This window comes from Siphateles boraxobius, unplaced genomic scaffold (genome assembly GCF_051911475.1).
Source record: "Siphateles boraxobius isolate OS27281-9 unplaced genomic scaffold, OSU_SipBor_1 48, whole genome shotgun sequence".
Classification (NCBI taxonomy): domain Eukaryota; kingdom Metazoa; phylum Chordata; class Actinopteri; order Cypriniformes; family Leuciscidae; genus Siphateles; species Siphateles boraxobius.
In genome coordinates this window covers 5,809,806-5,827,431 of record NW_027509119.1, presented here as the reverse complement: position 1 = coordinate 5,827,431, position 17,626 = coordinate 5,809,806, and the positions used below count along the sequence as shown (strand labels likewise).

General features: G+C 39.6%; 1 protein-coding gene across 7 annotated transcripts in view; it reads right to left on the bottom strand.

Moving 5' to 3' along the window:
- Positions 1-17,626, bottom strand: part of tead1b (TEA domain family member 1b) — a 76,995-nt gene that overhangs the window by 23,272 nt on the left and 36,097 nt on the right. The window lies entirely within an intron of this gene.

Genomic DNA, 17,626 nt, shown 5'->3' with positions numbered 1-17,626 from the left:
TTTCTGCCACCTCAATTGTTCCCACAATGTCAACAACATGTAGCAATCTTTACCCCAGTGAATAAACAAACACGCCTAATTTAAATGAAAACTTGGCTGTGAGTGCCATTACCATGAAAATAGCCCAACAAATCTACAGCTTTTCAATTTAATCTAATTTAATCCCAATTTCTTCAAAGCCTCATGCTATGAAAAGAAACAGATCCAGACATTCATATGGTTACAGCACGTAATGACAGAGAACATATTAATTTAACACACTACTGTTCTCACTAAATAATAATTAAAGCATGGTTTTGTAGTGATCTCCAATTAATGGCAGCTCTACACATTCTTGCGCCCTCGGCACTGCTCTAATTACTGATGCAAGGCACAATGACCCCTGCTTAGCCTTTTCATATGTTAATAACATACCGCCACCCCAAAACTATTACGCAAATTATAGGTAAGGAGCCACTCTAATTATGTGTCCAGCTGTAGCCAACGGTTGCCATAGAGCCCCTTTTTTTTATTCAGGGCCATGTAATAAAACTAGCTCTTTAAACAGGAAACCGCAAAATTATGTAGCTACAATGCACCACGTGTCTACCCAATTTACGTTGGAACAACAATAAACTTTATTTCCCACAAAATATAATTAGCACAAAGTAAAAAGAATCGAACACATGTATATGTGAATATACACACACAAACATATATACTCACACACACACATATATATATATATATATATATATATATATATACCCAAAAAAATAATCAAGTTTTCAGAGTTTTAGTGTCAGTACTACATTAAACTACTATATATAATGTTGATTATAATGTATAATAATGCAATGGGGGGATATTTCTGTGTCCTGACAATGCCAAATTTCTAATGTTACCAGTAATAAGTGGCTTACATTTATTTTAAATACATCTAGTCAGTGACAGAATGCAAGCATATTCATCTAAAATAATTCTGTATTTTCAGCTTCAGAATCATGAATATTTGTATCCTTGGCAAGCACCAAGTCCAAGCCTATAATTTTAAACCCACAATGTAATATAATATCAAAGTTAGCATTTTAATTGACAGTACATTTTTTGTTAACCTTTTAACAATGTCTTGGAGTATCGCAATAATATTGTATCGTGAGTTCAGTATTGTGATATACATATATTGAATTGTGACATGAGGGTATCATTACACCCCTAGATGGAAATTTTGAACAGGAACTCTGTCCCCCCTTGGAAATCACTCCCTGGACTCAGTCCCCCCTGAGTCCAGCTTTTTATTAATTTTTCTAGCCTCTGATTAGGAGGGAATGGGAATGACCTGAACACAGCGAGACTTGAACTCAAAAAAGCCATATGAGCACCACTGCTCAACATGTAACTTACAACCAGACCCTGGCTCAATCAAAGCACATGCTAAAATTAAAGGTAGACTTGTCGAGGGGGAAAAAAGATGAGTTGAGGAGGTGAGGCAGCAGATGTGTTCTGGGTGTGGAGTGGGGTGACTGGCCATGGCGGAGGCTGGGCTGAGGTCTGTTGTTTGTGAAATGGGCACACACTGAGATGGCAAGGCCGCATTATCCACCTGCTGTGCGCTGGGCTCGCGGTGTTCAGGTGGGCTGGGTAATCTCCTGAGCTTCTTCTATTAGGCACACCTGTCGTGTGAAAGGGAATCTCTTTCTCACTTACCTCCTCTCTCTGACGAACCAGTAATTTGCTTTTCTCTCAGTAAAATCCTCACGAGTTTTAAAACCAATGGGAACCATAAAGAATGAATTGGACCTTCTGATATCAGGTTTTTTATGACAAAATATGAATATTGTGTAAATCATACGCACAAAATAATTATTATTTCCCCGTTTTACTAAATCGTGGCCACATTGTAATAATTTGAACCCTCGTGTTGATTTAACTAAAACAAGTGATTTACTAAACTAAAGAAACAAATTATTATAGTGTGCACATCATTTATTAAAACAAGAGAACAAATTAGTGAATCATGGCCATGAATTACTAAAACGAGAGAACGAATTCATAATTCTTGGCTATATGTCCGCATGTCATGTGCAGGGCTCCATATGTTTTAGCACTCAACTGACTAAATGAATTATGCAAATGAGGTAATGACACAAACATGCCAACAAAATCAGTGCTGACCATCATTTGTATGCCACTATTCCCAATCTTTCTGGCTAGTTATGAGAAGGTGCTGAAGGCTAACACAATATGTTATACTTTACTGGGACTGTACAGCATCACCATACCTGAATAGTCTATTTTAAATAAATAAATAAATAAATAAATAAATGCTTGTTTATACTGCACAACTGGATATGATCCATGATAATTACTTATTCAAAAATTCTACTTCTTTGATCAATACAAAAATGTACATTTTAGCACTAGAAAAATAAGCTAGAGATGTGAATAAGGTGCCATTTAAAATAATATTAATTATAATAGCCTAATTTACATCAGGTCTGTTTCGCTGAAAAAGATGACAGAGACTTCATTTGAAAACTCATACCGTGGGACAAACTGGAATGCAGATTATGGGTTAAATAAGAAGGTTTTTTAGACTTGAGTAATAGCACATAAAACGGTTTATAAATTTGCCCTAAATGTTCTACAAAAACCCTTTGCATAAAGTCGCATTGTGACGTACTGTACATCCGAGGGTAATGGATTGTTGGGGGGGGTGTAGGGGGGGGACTTGGTTCTATTAATCGGTTGTTGACTTTTGAGATGTGGGCGTTACAATGAAAAGTGGAGGCAGATGAACCTGAGCTTGTGAGGAGCGGGGTTTAAGTGGATTAAATGATTGGAGAAGTCCTGCATATGTCACAAAAGAGAAGTCTGTCATTCTCACCAGAACATCCAGTTATCAAATTTTGATGAAACAGTATGAGGTCAAAACATTAAAAAATAAATAAATAAGAAAAACATATACATAGATGAATCGTTCATAATGAGATCACAATAAGATGCATTTAAAACATAGAAGAATTTTTATTTCATGCCAACTAGAACTATGAATTTATCATCAATGTCAAAATAAATCTGAAAAAAACCCAATCAGACACCGATTTCTTTTAAAGACCAAACTCTGGAATTACCCACAAACCATGTACACGTGTTGCTAGCAATGTGTGAGATGTCTACATGATAAATAAACACTCCCTCTACAAAGGCCTTGTCCTAACAGGTGTGTAGCGCTCCCCAACATAGTCTGAAGCCAATGAGTGTGCGATTCCAACATGCGTGCTTGATGCATGTGTGGGCTGAATGGATGGACAGCTCTCTTTCTTCACGTAGGCCTTTCTGTTAAGGCTATAACAACGGCGGGAGATCATGTGACCTCCAGGACAAATAAATAGCATCTGGGGATTTTCAGTTCTAGCCCACCTCCTCAGCATGCCAACACTGTAATCTCTCCCAGATGAAGCCAGGGCCTCGCCACTTTCAATAATTCACACACTGTGTACACATAACATGACAATAAGGGCATTCATGCAGACGCCTGATTCCTAGATCAAAGCTCACAAACGGCCAGCTGTAAGCATGCTTACTGCTGAATAATTCATTCTTTTCACCGCCTTGAAAAAACCCTGCTCAGCGGGACTTGGGCAGCAAGCTTTCTTTCCTGTGTTTGCCGTGCAAAACAACGTTGGCAGAAAGAAACTGAGTCAAAAAAGATGGTAAGGACACACTGGAGTTCCTGAAACCCCAGGAGACAAGCTGCCCTCAATGACATTATATAAAAAATTGAATATATTGCGTTTTTAAAGTAATATGTGCACGAGTTTTATTCTAAAAGAGTGTGAACAGGTGACCTGCATATGATTGGACTGTGAAACCCCAATTCTGCCCAAAATGCACAAAAATTAAAATGCAGAACTTTAAAATAAGTTATTAATAATTCTCGTTACTGAAAATCATACATAATAGGGCTGCACAAATTTACTCAAATTGTTATTATTTTGTGATTTGACAAATCAATGAGAATATCTATGAATGATACGAATACAAGTTTTTTAATAGTAGATAATTAATATTTCAATATAAATTTTACAGCTTTGGGCTAAGTTAGTTCAGTGTGGTGTAAACGAGGAGGATGGCAGGGCAGGGGGTGGGAACAGGGAGGATGTGAACTCTTGAAAGAGTTCTCTAGATGTCAGTCAAAACAGTAGGGAAAGGATTAGGTATTTATGGTCTGACTAAAAAGCAGAGCATAGAGCAAGAAGTAATCAGTCCTCTCAAGGAAAAGCCTTCCCTTAATTTCAAAGACAGTAGAGTCCATATCAATAGTTCCTAAAACATTAGAAGCCACTCAGTGGGACCTGCCGGTACCCCTATTTCTAGGATTGTCCCCCAGCTGACTCTTCATTCAATTAGGAATGCATCTCCGCCCTTTGCGCCATCTCCCTCAGAGGAAAGAGGAGCGGACTACTTCCCCACTCCCTACTGAGAGCTGTCAGCACACCCACCTCTATTTAGACACTAACTCATCCTCCCCTGCTCAGACTCCTCAGTTATGCACCGACAGAATCTGGCCATTGAATAGGGTATGGGTCATTGAATCTCTGAATAGCGTGTGTCTTTGATAGCTGCACAGTCTGGAGCCGAGGTGTGACTGTAGCTGGACGTAGCTACGCCAGAGAACAATTAACAGTCTTGGTACAACAGTTCACCCTCTCAATACATTCATCCATCCCTTGGTTCCTGCATCCCCTTTTTAAACTGACGAGGTTTACACAGCTGCTGCTTTGGCCGCTACTTCCCCGTGACTCCCCACTGCAGCCCACTTTACCACTTTTCACTCTCACCTTACAATGCTGCATCACACTTTTTTTAATTTGGACGAGGTTTCATTACCTCAACTGGGCTGCTCTCAAACAACTTGGCACAACATTTCCTCAGTGTTTTATGGCTGTTTCTCAGTATTGCCAAAACACCCTAGCAGCAGTGAACTTTCAAATTACTAATCACCATTAATGTGTCAAGACTCAATATCTTATCTCAGCCCACAACAGCATCCCTCATCTTAAAAATGTATATCAAATGAGCCTTGTACATTGTCTACTTTGCGTAATTACCTCTCTACTGCAAGAAAAGATCAGTGGACCATAAAGCTCTGCTGAAAGAAACAGTTGGTCCAAGTTGATCGTTTATCCTCATTAGATGGTCCAGCTGGCTAGGGCCACATTCATTTAAAACTGCAAAATTCAGTTATGTCCAAAAAATTAACATTGAGCACCTTAAGCAGTTAACGACAGGTCCAACCCAGCACTCATTAGCTAGTTGATCAACTGGACCAACTGCTAGACGATCTTGGTCAAGCTGGTTAGAGCTTGTACACCACATTGGACCAGCTGCTATGCTCCAAAAAACAGCTTAACTGACTTAAACTGATATGACCTGGTTTCTTCAACAGGGTGAAGCAACACGTGTAAACTCCGTCCTCCTCACAGTTTAACTGGGTTAAAACCATCACCAGCGCTTACATTGGCATCCCCTGTGCCCTTCAAAGCACTTCAAAGCGTGTCTAGATGATTGATTAACTGGATTATTAGCTGTTGGAACTAGTTTCGACCTGGTAGATCAAATTGATCAAGCTGGTTAAAGCTGGTAGAACACCTTTGAACAGCAACAAATCAATTTTCATGTCCCAGAAATACGCTTGACCACCTTTACTTGTTGTGAGCAGTGGCAGCATCCTCCTCCTTACAGGTCTAACTAGGATAAAACCATCACCGGCCCTTACATTAGCATTCTCCTGGAGCAAGTTCAATCTGGTCAAGATGATTGATTAACTAATTTGACTATAATTTGGTGGACTTGCTGTTGACCTGGTAGACCATCTAAATCAAGCTGGTTAGAGATGGTAGACCACCTTGGAACAGCAAAAAAAACAGCTGTCGCAAAAATGAATTTGAACACCTTAAGCCGGTATAAGCTGTTCTTTTTTTCTAGCAACACGTGGCAGTGTCCTCCTCCTTAAAGGTCTAACTGGGATGAAACCATCAACACCAGCCCTTCCATTAGAATCCTCTCAGCCCCTCACAGATAGCACTCCACAGGAGCCAAAGAGCCTCTGCAGCAGGAGTGTGTTATATCATTTAAAAAGACAGCATAAAATTGCCATTGATTCCACACCAAGGGGGTGAAGCAAATAAAGCCGCATCATCCTTCCTGCCAGCATGTCATAGCAAAGATGATTTAATCAAAGAAAAATCCTGCAGCTCGGCTCAGACCCCATGCCATAAACATTGTCCTCATTTATAGTTATAGCATATTAAAGCCTTTTAATGGCTTTGGTTATGTTCTTTGATTGCTAAAAACACATCACATTTTTTTTCTCAAAGCATTTTAAAGCACTCATTTCCTGTTGTACCACATTTGTTTAACGCAGGCCTGACCGCACTCACATCTGGCCAGTTGGACAACGATGAAATCAGTGGATGCTGAACCGTGGCCATACAGTCAGTCAGCAGCGATAGATTTCTCACAGAAAAGCTCACTTCAATGACTTCCCCCCCATCCAAATCTAGCATTAATCCCCAATAGGCCACAAGTTTTGATTGTTTTTAACATTCTTTCCTGTGAGATTTCAAACGTGTGCAATAAAGTATTCTACTTGAACATTGCCGTTCTTTCGAACAAATGACTTTTATGAGCAAAAAAAAAAATGTAAACACAAATGATTGCTTTGAATCAATCTGCTAGTCAATATGAGTACACTCAATTGTTCATTACTAAATTAACCCTGCATATATTTAATAACAATATATTTATGTATATATTTGATAGTGATTTGAACATTTACACTTTCACTCAAAATACACTCAAACCAAATTCAAGTGGATTTTAATCATCCGACTGGGCAATATTATCAAATCTATTGCTAGTTAAAATACCCATAGGCAATAGGGGAGCACATTTAAAGAAAGATATACATGCTTGGTAGCTAGAAATTTGGAGTAGTGTAGTTATTGAGTAGTACTTCTGTCACTATGGACAATATAGCACAAAAGCATACATTCTTTGGGTTTGATATTCCCCCGGTGAGACCTGTGGAGACAGCAGCCCTTCTCCTGTGTGCAGTACAAGACACAATGCCCCTGCTTCCCTGTCACGCGTGATAGATGACTCGAGGGTCTCCGGCCTCCATTAGCATCACAATAGACTAAACCAACAATATGGAGGCATTCACTCCAAGGGTCCCTGGCTTGGCTGGGCTGGGGGAAGGGCAAGAGTGGGGCAAAGGGAGGCAGGCAGGAAGCCTTTTACTCCCAAGAACAACAGCATTCAAGGAACACTGCTTGCTAGGAGGGGAACCCACATAGACAGGAGACAAAGAGCAAGATTTGTGCATTGGAAGCTGAGCAGGTGACACAGAACTAGATTCAAGTGCGCAAAATGAGGCACACAAAAGGATGAGGTTCATGCAAAAGTTTACCCAGCAAAGATTTCCAGGATTGTGACTAATTTCACAATTTCAACAACTAATTTCTGAGTACATTCACAACTGAAACAATATCTTTCTTCAAAATAATAGTGCAAGCAAACTACAAAAAAAAAATACTTTCTACTTTAAAAATACTGACTACTTTACGTTAAGTGTAATAATATTAGTAAATGGGAAATATATATTTGAACTTGACCTTCCAGGGAACTAACTCTTGCAAGAGGATGTGCCTAACCTTAATCTAGCAACTGCAATCCATTTAGAAGTCTGTTTATAAAGATCTGAATCATGCAAACCAGTTGCCTAATTCAGGGGGTTTACATTTCCTCATTACAGGGTTATAAGCATTGTGGGACCCAACCCTGGTCATGGATACTCTCAACACATTTTTAAGGGGCAGTTTACAAGACACTGTTTTTAACTAAAACCTACAAATCTTGTATGTGTTTTGGCCATTTTTAGTACATTGTTGTTGTGTAAACATACCCTAAGTCTGTCTTATCTGACACTGGACTTGAGGGCTGTGTCCAAAATTATCTCCTATACACTTATTCAATATTCCCTACATTACTCCACAAATACAGTCCACTTGAGGGAGTGAATGAAAACGAGAAACAAGTGAGTGAATTCGGACACTGAGTGCGCCGAAAGGGCTGCCGGTTTTGCATAGTTTGTGTGTGCTGTTTAATAATATTTTGAAACTTAGCAAACTGGCAGCTCCAGTAGTAATGAAAATATTTATCTTGAACTCTGTCATAGAAACTATGCATAAACCTTAATTAAACTATTTAATAGTCAATTAAAAAATAATTCATACCTGTATGATATTATGCTGTACCCACATTGGACCAGCGGTGTGGAAAATGGATGGATGGATGATTCAGCTGCGGGCGCCATCTTCTGGTCAAACACGGGAATTCATTTGGTGCGTGACTCTCACAGTGCATTATGGGTATTCTCTAGCCGTTGAGTGTACATTGGTTGTACACTTGTTATTGCGGTGCATTGTGGGATTGAATGAGTGCACTCGATAATGTCCACTTTGGTTTCGGACACCACTACAAATGGCTGTCCCTTCAAATAGTGCCCTATTTAAGGGTATAGGGGGCGATTCAGACACAGCATCGGAGTCTTTACTAATGAGCTGATGAGTTGAATCAGGTGTGTTTGATTAGGGAAACTTTGCAGTGCCAGGGGTACTCCAGTTCCAGGGATGAGAAACACTGTCATTAAGAACCTTTTACATGAATTGTACAAAATGCCCTCTGTAAGTATCATACGATTTTTAAATGTTCTTCACACTAAAAATGTTTCCTTTAAGTATCTTCCACTGAACGGTTCTTTGGGGAAAACCAAAGTATGCTTTATTCTATCACATTTAATTTAACCAAATTCGACATGCACTTAGCAGGACCCTGGCCTTTAAGAGTCAAAACACTGGGCTCTCACCCACCCTTTGACTTGAACAAGCTTAGAGTTCAAGGTCATGCATTTTGCACTGTGACCTAATGAGTGTGTGTGTGTGTGTGTGTGTGTGTGTGTGTGTGTGTGTGTGTGTGTGCGTGCGTGCGTGCGTGCGTGCGTGCGTGCGTGCGTGCGTGCGTGCGTGCGTGCGTGCGTGCGTGCGTGTGTGTCTGAGATTGGGTTATTTTGCTGGGTCTGTCATCTGCCACCTGCTGAGAAAGCAAGACCTCCCTCACACACACATGCACATGCATCACCCACTTACCACACTCAGAAAGCACCTTCATATGAGAATGGAACAAGGAACAAGCTTTTCAACCCACGTCATGTCCACATATTAGTGATGTTTGGTAAGGCAGGATTCAAGATGTGAACGAACAACCAATCCAAATTAATAAAAAATGTAAGCAAATTATATTAGTCTGCCGTACAATAAAACGGATAAAAGAATCATCTAGACTTAGATTAAAGTAGGGACTCAGGATAAAATATTATAGAGACTTGTGGGAGGGCTCTTTGACTTTGGTAAGTGAGGAACCACTAAGCAACCACAAAGAACACCCTAGCAAATGAACTACTTCTGACCCAGTATCCTTCATTTTCTGTGTTCAACTCCGTTTCGAGCACAATCGAGTGCGCAAGACTTTCAAAGCATCCTCAATTGACCATGAGCATGGATGACGTGTTGGGAGTGTGTGCATCTAAAGTGCTTCTTTTCAAGCTCTCAGAGTACTTGCACATGTAATGGTGTTCACACAGACACAAAAATCTAGCTGTAAGCAAATGCCGTGCGTAGAAATCAGTGTACTGTACTACTGACAATTTTGTCATGGACTGTCTGCAAATCGAAGCGTAAAGTGGACAAGGGAAGCATAAGGTCTGGTGACACCTAACATCATGGGGGCAAGTTTTATATGAGCAATATTAACCTTCGCTCCAGAAAATGTACAAATCGAATTGATTGGCATCCTAAAAAGCTTTGTGAGTGTCCTCGAAACTAATAAACAATGTCCATCCAAGGAAGTTTACTACAGCTTGCTGACACTGGACAAAAGAGGAAATTTGTATACTGTATACTTCCTCATCATCATGAAAGTGCTTGCTAGTCACTGTCAAGTACAAACCAGGCTGATTTTAGAAGTCTCAGGTAGATGGAAGTACTTGTCCTGATATCCAAGCTATGCAGTTTTAGAGCTCAAAGGGAAGCAACAACACATATAGGCTAATTAATCACACAAAAATACTGAGAAAAATCCTTTTAAAGCACCAGACAATACTTTTATGGTGAAGCATTCAAACCCATCTTATAAGGACACATTAATTCTGTCAATAATGCTCAACATCACCAGGACACAGGTACACTGATGGTACATCTTTAATCTTTCAGATACTCTATTAAATCTAATCTTCACAGGCTTTCATTTATTCCAATCCACTCTTGATCCAAGGATTTCTTTCTTTGTCTCAGCTTTCATATCTATACTTCATGAGCTGATTCTCAATGCACATAAAAATCGTTAAAAGCATTTAACCTTAATGTACAAAATACAACTTCTGTTTGAGCCAGTCACTTATCAGAAGCTCATGGTGACAGCAAATGAGGATGGATTAATGCGCACCCTCGTGAGATTGTAACGCACAACTGCCTTCAATAGCCACACTTGTTTTTTTGGTCTGTAAATAACGAACAGACAGGTCTGCAGGCCTGAAAACTGCTTCATGTTTCTTATTCACCTATTACGTCCTACTGAAAGTTCCCCCCACTCCATCAATGTCATGCAATGCACTGTTGATCTGAAGTGAGCGGGAGTTTTGTATGTAATACAAGCATGCGTTGGTAATAGATCAGCACTTCAATCCAAAAAGACTGCCTGGGCACAGCTGAAAAAATTCTATATCTAGGACAATTTATCAAGGATCAAAGTAACACTGGTCTTTAAAAATAAAAATAAAAAGACTATCTGATCAATTTTTGTGGAAAAATGAATGCCAAATGCAAATTGTAGCAAAATGCTGTCCTTTATTACTAAGGTTTTGATTGTTATTTAGACTGCAAATATTTTGTTTATAGTGATAGATGTAACGTTTCTGGGCTGTAGAAAGCACATGACGATATGCAGAAAAACAAGGTGTTTAATAGAAAACTCCTGTTAAATAGGAGTAACATACATGTTCACACAAACAATAATCGACAAGGGGCAGAACAGAAAGTATAAATACACCTGGTGAAATCAGGAAACTAACTAGACACAGGTGGAGGAAGATGAACTAATCAGGGATTAACAAGAACAGGTGCAGACAAGACAGACCATAAGTGTGACAATAGACATATGTTGGCCAGTATGACCAATATTTGACTATTTTTAAATGTCTCTAACTTGTCCAATTAACATTTTTCCTTCAGTCAGTCTCAACATTGCCAATAATATTTTTTTAAACAGTAAATGGTGTATATAGCCACTGCATAGTTTATCCACATCCATTCCATATTGGATATTTAAATGGTTTCTGGCTATTGAAATGTTTAGATTACTACTGTGATAATTTTGCAAATGATTAAATGGGAAGTGATTGATTATTACAAAGATTTAAGCTCTAAGCTATCTCTTGAAGAGCACTTACAGAGTGTGTTCTTGCTGTGCATGATAGCAGAGCTGTTCGCATATAAAAATGAGTTAAGTTGACATAAATTATGTTACTTTGAAATGTGCTGTAAATTATTTTTTAGACCACAAACAAACTCACAAAATGAAATGTTTTGTCCAACTAATCATTAAGATGTATTGGTTATTACTCACTACACTTTTATTGTCTATGTTTTCTATATTAGTGTCACGTGTTGTCTGGGAGAGACTAAACACACGAAGACGATAAAGGTAACAGACTTTAATTCCAACAGGTAAATCCAACGAGGACAAAGACAAACCGAACTTAAAATAGTGAGAGTATAACGAAATTGATAGGTGCACAGCTGAAACTAATGAGTGTCCATGACAAACTAACTAAGGAAGAACGGTACCGATTAAAACAAGAGTCCATGTGGTTGGAGCGTGACAGAATGCCCCCTCCTGGAAGGTGCTTTCTTGCTGTGGTGACGAGGCAAAGATGAGGCAAAGGGTAAGCAAAACAGCCAGAAGAGACAGGAGGAGGTTCTGGAGGTGGACGGCCAACCAGGAGGAGGCGGAACACAAAAGTCCAGGGTGGAGCAGATGGTGGTGAAAGCCATGAGTAGAGGAAGATAGTTACTGACCCAGGCCACAGCTGAGACTGCGCCTCATGGCGGCGTCACAGGAGGGAGGAGCCATGGAGTTGTTGTCACTGACAGCACCATGGGGACGACTGCAGGTGACGATGACATGTTGCGAAGGGACTCCGATGATCTAGGCGGCCGCGATGTAGCCGCAGTGACGACCCCCTGAGATGGTGGTAGGGATCCGGAGGGCTGAAGTAGAGCTGGAGTGACAGAGGGTGGAGACGGAGCCTGAGGGAGGGAGGAGCTGGAAGAGCAACGACCTGCCCGCAAGTCCGCTGCGTAGGTGTAGTGATGCCCGACTTAGGTGGAGCCGACGTGTTGAGGGAGTCCGGCAAGGCTGAATGGATGATGGTCATAGGCAGGAAGAAGCGCAGGTGCAGGAGCCAGGGCAACGGGTCAAAGAGGAGTGGAGCGCACAGAGGCAGAAGGCAGAGCCATGGGCTTCCCACATCCAGGAAGAGATGGCTCCCTGCAGTCCCAAGGTGGATCCATGCTACTGAGAGGAGACTGAGGTGAAACTGAAGGTAGCCAGCGATGACTGGGTGACAGGCATGGCTCGGGATTGGAGAGTGATGCAAAAATAAAGAAAAAATAAAGTCTCAAAAACAATTGAGAGGTGATGGGAGAGGGAGGTTTGGTGGGACCAGAGAATTAGAAACGTAACAGAAAGATTCAGATGGAAGAAAACTGGGCATAAAGTTAACCTCTCCAAAATCAAAAGTTTTCCCATGTACTTGCCAAACACTCAGTGGCAGGAGGGTGGGACTCCCTTCCATACCCTCATATTCCACTAGCACTCCCTCAGAAATGAATGAAGCTGTCGGCTCACACACCTGGTCAGGCACGCGTTGCTCAGGTTCTGTGGAGATGTTCTGCTTGTTCGCACCTGTTGGTGTTGGCTCGAATGTCACGGCGAAGTCCCTCTCAGTCTGTGGTGGGTTCGGGCTGCCGATCTCCACAGTCTGGCTGTTGTTGGCTGGGCATTGGGTAATTAGTGGGTCTGGTGTCGTTGTCGACAACGTCCACTGTGAGCAGCACCAACTCTACATATCTGGTGAAGCTCCCTCGAGGGCCTTTCCCAGACAGCAGCTCTCTGGTGGCGGTTTTGAGGCCGGCATGAAGGAAGCTGCAGAAGCAGTTGTCTGGGAAGTTGAAGCTGGCACAAGGCTGAGAAATTCCTCCAAATGTTCCTTCAGGGAGCAGTCCTTCTGCTCATGACATAGCAGTTTGAAAAGAAAATCAAACAAAAAAATGCTTCAATAAACACGCCTCTTATCCTTTCTTAGGTCTGGTCTTCTGTCACGTGTTGTGTGGGAGAGAATAAACACACAAATAACACAAAGATGATAAAGACGGTAACAGGCTTTAATTCCAACGAGATACAACTAATAGACGTGACCAGACAAAGACACACAAACAGAACTGTACTTTAATAGTGAGAGGATAACGAGATGATTGATAGGTGCACAGCTGAAACTAATGAGTGTCCATGACAACAAACTAACTAAGGAAGAACGGGACTGATTGAAAACAAGAGTCCATGTTGTGTGAGAGAGTGACAATTAGAATCCTCTATTAATATGGACACTTATTTATTATAATTTTTTTCAAATCAGAATATTTCATCATGTACATTATATGTTGTAGCATACAAACTAGTTTAGCTTTTAGTGTGTTTTTTTTAACAAAGTAAAACAGTTTTTTTCTTCCATAACTCAAAAATAATTGCCAGCCTATCAGTATCAGTCAATATTGGTGCATTAGTTGTTATAAAAAAATAAATAAAACATATTGATAGCCCTCTTTTTATATAATTGAGTAGGGCTGTGCGATATGACGATATATATATATATATATATATATATATATATATATATATATATATATCGAATGGACGATATAAAGAGTCTATCGTTTCATATTAAGCTCTATCGTTTATATCATGGTGTCGCAAAAACATTGTTTACGCCAAAACTTTTTTATTATTGGGATGACTGCATCTTACACGCCGCCATGGGGATCCAGGCAGAAAGGTGAATAAAATGGTGAGTGAAGGGGTGACAGAACCGGGTGGCTCCGAGCATGAGAAGGATCAGCCAGAACACCGAGGATCTCGTTCCTAAACGAGGGGCAACCTCTGAAGCATGAACATGGTTTGGTTAACTTTCTATATGTTTGGTTGACTATTTTATTTTGATAATGAACATGCTGCGATGTCAAGTTAGCAATGAACGTGCTACGCGTGAGGCGTCGCAGCAATCACGGGAATTTTTGTCCTTCTGATTGCTGCTACATTTTAAACTTGGAAGTACAATGTTTACATTTGGAATTTAACCCATGGGGACTAAGCTCATTTTGGTCCGTTTTCTCTATTTTTACATTTGGGCTTATAAACTATATGTAATGGAGATGGAACACAATGTGTTTGGTATCTATGGATTCAGAAGACCCTAAGCTAGCATAAGCACGCATGTAATATGTTTATAAAGGAAGTATGAGTGAAAATGTACCATAAACTAAAGAATTTCAAAAACGGAAATTCGATTTTTGGCATTTATTTCTGAAAATCACACATCACACAACTATAGTGAACAGTTTTTGAACAAAAAATATATTTGTCAAAGCCTTTGCTTGACAGACATGTGTAATTGTTATGTAAAATGTGTAAAGAACAATGAAACATTTTACTTTATTTACAAATAGTCCCAGGCGTTTTTCTTAGGAATGTTTAGAATTTTCTAAGCAAAGTTTTCTCCTCGTCACTCTCCAGTAATTCTTCCAGAGCTTGTTCCACCGTAAATCGTTTACTGCTCGCCATCATAAAAGTGCTAAAACAATAAATAATCCTATAATTGAATGTGTGTATATATATATTATAATTGTTCTGTCTCTCTCTCATATCTCTGTGCGCTCTCGCTCCGTAAAGCCTTGTTTATACTCGACGCGTCTATTTGCTTTCTGTTGTCTCTGCCACTCAACGCTGTTTGCGTAATAGTATATAGTACCACCCCTTTCAAGGCTACAGAGTCCTCCGATTTGCTAGAATACGTCATGGTAACCTTCCTCTGATTGGGTAACAAAAATATTCCTCCATCGGCAATTTTTCCACTGGTGGTTGCTCGTGAATCTGCCAAACAACATCAATTTCATTGGCCTTTGACGTATTGGTATTGCGCAACAAGGAAGTGTGTATACAAGCTGGGTAAGTTTGTTATCACTGTTTTCAGCGGAATCTAAGGAAGACGGCAAAAAACACTGCACCTCTCTATCATTAATAGTTTTTAAGATAATTACACATTTGTAAAAGTATGCCATTTTGGGCGGTACCGCCCAATCCGTCCCCAGAGGGTTAATATAGCAATATTTTATGTTGGGCTTGTAATCATTTGTTTTTGAAAAGTGTTTTATATTTCATTCATATTTTATATTTCTACATTCGTAATCAAACATTTGCCCAGGAGTTCTAAATAAAAGGAGAAAAAGTAATCACATATGAATGAGTACATTTTTGAGTATATACTTAATCCTATTCTTTTAGTTGATATATACTAAAATAAAGTATTTTCCATGTGGTAAATATATATATATATATATATATATATATATATATATATATATATATATATATATATATATATATATATATATATATAACTATTAATTGAATGAATTTACAGAAAAGGTACTATATCGTGATATATATTTTTATCGGGATATGAGATGACTTATATTGTGATATGAGATTTTCGTCATATCGCCCAGCCTTAGTGTGTTTTATGGATGTCTTACTAATCCAACTACAAAGTAATTACAAAGAACCAGTTCGAAACACAAAACTGAACATCACCAGTTCAAAGGGCACTGGTAATTGGTCGGTATGACTTAAGAATACAAATACAAATTGGTAATGCAGTTTTTAAAGCTGACTAATAGACCATCAGTCTTACCACAAGTACATCGACATGACAGCCAATCTATTAATTCATCATAGTACTGTCTTTAAATATAATAAATACCACTTTAAAAATCAATTGAAAGTGTACGAACACGAAATGAGATCGATAAGTAACTCCTGGTGACCTGTGAGAAGTCTGAAAGCTCTGGTCGCGGGCTCTGGGTCATGAGTCAGAAAACCGCGGCAGGATTAACGGTGGGCATCCATTGTGGGAACAGACAAGCCACCAGCAGAAATCTGTGGGTCGCAACCTGGAGGCTTCACCGAGACAGAGAGGATTACGCTAGACGACCCCTCGTAAATCCTTATGGTGAGGTGGCAGGTGAGGAGGAAGAGAAGGCCTCGGCGTCTTTCCTCTATTTTTCCTGTGTTTTCCAGCAGCCAGACTCCCGCCCTCTCTCCCAGGGTCTGCCTGTGCTCCCAAAGGACCAATTATTACAGCAAGTCCTCCACTGAATCACTCTATCAATTAGGAGGTGGTGAGTACATCATCACATATATTACTGCTGAGGCAGGCCTGGCTGTGGGGGTTAGGAGAGAGAGAGAGGAAGAGATGGATGGATGGACAGCGCACTGATATGCTAGAGTCGGTTGCTGTAATCGGGGCTTCTCGGAGGTGCGGGACAACTCCACTTCCAGCCCTGCGGATGTGTGAACACACTGATGGCTGGCACCACGTTCAGAGCAAGAAAGAGGGTTAAATCAATATTTTCAATCTCTCAGGATCAATCCCACACCTGAACATGAAGAGAAACCTGTTAGCAGTCACCAATATGTGTAAATGAAAAGCCAAACTTCATGACCTTGATGGTCCTCGTTTTTAAGTTCCCCGCCTTATCTCCTGCAATGTGGATCTCCAACAAGCCCAAACTCAACTGAAATGTTTCAGATTTCAAGTGAATTGGGCTCCTGTGCAACACCACCTTCTAGTATCGTCCATCAGAATATAAAAACATTAGATAAAGTGTTTGACCAAAACACAAATTATTTAATAACCATTTAGCAAAGCTTCTAATATTGTTTAAAAAATGTAATGAGTGCATTTAATAATCAATAGTTATTTTAGTAAATGTAATTATTTTATCTTAATCAAAACCAACTAGATCTATATTTTTCCTGTTTGTAAATAAAATAGTAAAGAAATGAATTCCAAATGTATACATTTAATTATGTTAATTTAATTTTATAGTATAATAACAATATGTTTAAAAATTAGTATTTTTCACACATACACAAACACACACTTATTGTTTTGCTTCAGAAGACATTGATTTATCAACCGGGACCATATGAATGACCATTGTATCCCCTTTGCATGGTTTTTGAAGCATCAATTTTGAGGCACTTATCTACTTACATTATATACAGAGATGGATTATTTTTGTAAAAATGTTTAAGAAAGAGAGTCATATACAACTTGGCATGAGGGTTAGTAAAAGATGAGAGTATTTGGAGTATCCCTTTTTTTCTGCACATTTATGAGCAAGAA